Genomic DNA, 4,523 nt, shown 5'->3' with positions numbered 1-4,523 from the left:
GGGGGGGGGCGGCGTTGCTGTTTTGCCTAGGGCAGCAGCATTTGTAAATACACCGCTGGGTACCAGCGCAAACTGCACTGTGTGCTTACCAGGTCATGTTTGCTGGAGGTAGGCGATACCTGCTCTAGATATTAAATATAAGGGTTCACATATTGTTGAAGATATTACTATGTAAAGTGTGTGTGGCTCATCTTGTTAAAATTGCATGTGGACATGATCAGTTATGTTAAAATGAATCAAATGTATGTCTGGGAGACTGTATAATAAATGTGTCATATTAAAATATGTTCTAGAGAGAGACAGAACTGTTATTTGATATGATTCTCTATGGAGCATTGTTCCTAACAGCAAATTCTAGGAATGATCAGCGTATGGCCATTTCCTAGTATAGAATCTAAAGCAACATATATAAACAAGTGATGTATTGTCAGAAACAGATTAGTCAAGCATACTTCAGATACACTCAGTAAAAGGCTATTATGGAACAAAAATATAATTCACATATAAACACATATTCAGTATCAGGATTCAAAATATGCTTTCCGTTCTAAACCTGATATCATCTTCCAATGCTGCCCCAGCAATCTAGCTGGTCCAACTCAAATTCATTCCTATTATAATCCTAAAACTAGTCACACACTGGTAGATTTTTGTATGAACATTTATACAAAAAAATCTCGGCAGAACATTCAATAATGACTTCAGAGACTTTCTTGTTTGATTTTAACATTTGGTTTTGGGAAATGAATGGATTTTCCTGAGCAAAAACCACATTCAATTAATTTTTGTTCATTCGAAAACATTTTTCCATCCTGCTTCTTCAATTATTTTGTCACAAGGGTTGAAAACGATCATCATTTTGATCCCCAGTAACTATTAGAAAATTGAACGGACATTCAGGAAATTACCATTTTAAAATGAAATTCTACTGGTAAATGGCCAGCTTAACACAAGAAAACAGGACAGAGGGATTGTCGAATGGGCACATTCACCCCACTTCTAGTCCCAGTGATAGGGGTCACAGGAAATGAGGGGAAATCTTGCAGACAACAATAAAATCCTGATAAAGGTACTTATCCTTCCCGCACAGATAAGTGGAGTCTTGTTGGTAAAGGCAAGTCTGAGCTGAGCCAGGCTGGCAGTGGCAGAGCCAGGAAGGAAGGTGGACCCTGCCCCTCGCCTCTTATTTATTCCTTGTTAGCTGTTATTTTATCTTTGACTTCAGCAATACTGTACATAATGGATACAGCATGAAAAAAAATTGAACACTCGGGTGACATGTCAGTCCCCATCTCCTTCTACAATGATCCAGCATGGGGTCAGAGAACTAAAGGACCTCAACACCTTACCTCCATGAGGTCTATGACCCTATGTTGGTTATGATAAACAGATTATGTTGATTGAACCATCATTCAACATATTTATTCCCAGAGAGTTTTTGAACAAGTAATTCTGAATTGCAAAAGCTAGTCGGATGACCAGCTAAACGTCTTCAAGAAAACTACAGCAAGTCCAGTTGTTTTGATTTATTTTTTACAGATATACCATGACCTGGATGAATGGAAACCTTCACAGACAATGGGGCCAAAGGCTATATACTAATTCTGTATGATCAACACCTAAGCTCTATGAGGTCTATGTCCCATTACTGATTATGATAAACAGATTATGTTGATTGGAGCAACATTCACCATATCTATTGCCTGTTAGTCATTGAGAAAGCTAGTCAGATGACCAGTGAAATGTCTTCAAGAAAAATACTGCAAGTCCAGTTGCTTTGATTTATTTTTTTACAGACCTAGGCCCCATTGACATGAGCAGTGTCAGTACAGATCAGCAGGGGATCTGTGCTCCCCATGGTCACTGTGTGTGTTGTAAAGTAGCAACCGCTCCAAGCTTACCCCGTGATGGACTACAATCTCAACACAAATTAGTAAACTAAATGTGAGAATGTAGTCCATCACAGCAGCAAGTCTGGAGAGGTGGTTACTTTACAACACACACAGAGACCATGGGGAACAAAAGTACAGTCATTATGTTTTCAAACAGCTGGCTCCAACTCTCTTGGATCGGTTTCCCTGAACCTCCTGTCCAGTACAAGATCACAATGGACAGAGCAGTCTCCAGCAATTGTCTATCTACTAGCTTGGTGAAGGGAGGAAGAAGTAGCAGGTAGTAGATTGGTGGCTTGGCTTGCTGTGCTTGTGTGTTTGTGGAGACACACAAAGCTTATTACCACACGCATCCTGCATTAGAAAGGAGCCAGCCTAAAACAAATCAGGGCCAGTGCCCAGGGGACCAGCCGATTCTGCAGAAAACTACAACTTTTAAACATGAAGGAGCAGCATCCATTGTAAGTGATTTGATCAGCATTTAAAATAGCTTTAAAACCTTTAGATTTTAATAGAACTTAAAAAATGTGTGTATGTCATCCAGAATGTCATCAAGAATGTTATCCAGACTAGCAATCATTCAGAAATGTATGGACAACTTGTAAAATAAAAAAATTAATTAAAAAAATAAAGCCTGTAAAATATGATAAAAAAGTATTATATTCTGCATTTAAATATCAGCTTGTTAAAATACAATATTACATAAAAAAATTGTTTTGTGATCACCTGGAAAAAATTAGACTGCTCTATCCTTCTGGCAATTCAATGATATCACAAAACAGTTCAGTGACATAATTTTTTGGCAGTTGTCCATAAGAAAAAAAATAATTAAGGTTACTACTCAAAATTAATATTAAACGGAATTTATGTACAATGTATGATTTACATCATAAATAAATTCAAAAACTAAAAAAATTTTTTTGTGTCTGGAGTTACACTTGTTCTGACTTACATACAAATTCAACTTAAGTACAAACCTACAGTCCCTATCTTGTATGTAACCCTGTAGTGTCCCTGAATGCCTGAAGTGAGAGTGGGCAGTTACGGGTGTCCCAGTGCTCCCTAAGTGACCAAGGATCCTAGTTCCATCTGTCAAGGCTTCAAGCGAGGAATAAACAACAAGTGTCCAATTGAAAAATGAAGCAGGTCTCAGGCCCGTCAGAGATATATCAGATGCATGTGTGAAGAGGAGAGTCTGATTGTGATGGTTAGGAAACAAAAAAACAAGCAAACAGGGAGAAAAACAAAACAAATGTATATTTTTCAGGACTACCTTTTTTCCCAATGCGAATGGTGTAGAGCTGACTTCAGGTGGGTTTCAGATCCGACACCCACAAGGCAGCGTCAGCCTGGAGAGAAGTCCAGTAACAAATAAATCACTCCGTCTCGCCACCCGGATTAAATTCAGACAGCTGTGTCTGGATAAACTAGAGAAGTGAAAACGGTTAGGTGGATAACAAGGGTAACAGAGTAACATCCAGACCCTGAGCATCAGTGCTATAGCAGAGCTCAGCCCCATAGTAGGGAAGATTCTATCACCGTTGGAAAAGTTCAGGCCTTCTTTTACCTGGGTGGGCTTTTAATCGGGGAGGAAGAAGAGGTGCTCCCACTTGAATCAAGGAAACTTTGGGCTTGAGCTGCCGATGTGAACCGCCATGCCTTACCATCCTCCGTTGAGAAGCCTAAGCACTGCAGGGTAATGCAGGGCTACTTTGATGCGGTTACTAACCAGCGTCTGGCATACCTCATGAAAAGACTTCCTTAATTTTGAGGTTTCCATGGAGTAGTCTGCAAAGAGTAATAACTTGAGACCATCCACCACAAGGTTGCGTTGAGTGCGATACGTTTGGAAGATATTTTGCTTGTCATTGTAGTCAAGGTAGTGCACAATCACAGGCCTTGGCTTGGCATCATTTCTGGGCAGACCTAATCTATGCCCCCTCTCCACCTTGCAAAGATCAGATAGGCCCATGGCTTTAGGCAGGGGCGTACTGACCTTCCGTCTTCCCTCCTCCGTCACCGGCCCCGCCACCTTCTCTGATGCTGACCCCCTGGCCCCGCATCCTCCTCCCCGCCACGTCCAGCCTCCTCCACCGCCGCTGCTGACTCTCATTGACTCAGCAGCGGCAATGGAGAAGAACGCAGCGCTGCACAGATCACTGTGATCTAAACAGCGGTGCGTTCGAACCCATAGCCACCCAGGCGGCCCGCACGGCATCAGGGGGGGTGTCCTGCCCGGGCCCCCTGGATCCAGGAATCAGGTGAGTATTTAAAAAAAAAAAATGTTTTATTTTATGTTCCCAGTAGGGCTGCAACAACTAATTGAGTAATCGATGATTGAAAAAGTTGTCAACGTTTTCAATCATCGATTATCGGCTTTCGATTAGTTGGCCATGTTCACGGCTCCACACACGCTGTACCTCCTCCCCGGCTCATGCTCGCCGCTGCCAGACCCGCCCGCATCCACACTCCACAAGCCGCACCTCCTCCCCGCCTCACGCTCACTGCCCGCCCACATCCACGATTGGCGCGGGGAGAAGAAGTAAGGAGGAGCAGGCGTGGGGGGATGACAGCTGCCGACAGACCCGATCTCAGAAGCAAGTTGCTGGAAGACTGCTCAGGTAAGCCTGC

The sequence above is a fragment of the Nanorana parkeri genome, unplaced genomic scaffold (genome assembly GCF_000935625.1).
Source record: "Nanorana parkeri isolate BGI_ZX_2015 unplaced genomic scaffold, ASM93562v1 scaffold249, whole genome shotgun sequence".
Classification (NCBI taxonomy): domain Eukaryota; kingdom Metazoa; phylum Chordata; class Amphibia; order Anura; family Dicroglossidae; genus Nanorana; species Nanorana parkeri.
The sequence above is the reverse complement of the archived record's forward strand: the minus strand, read 5'-3'. Positions refer to the sequence as shown.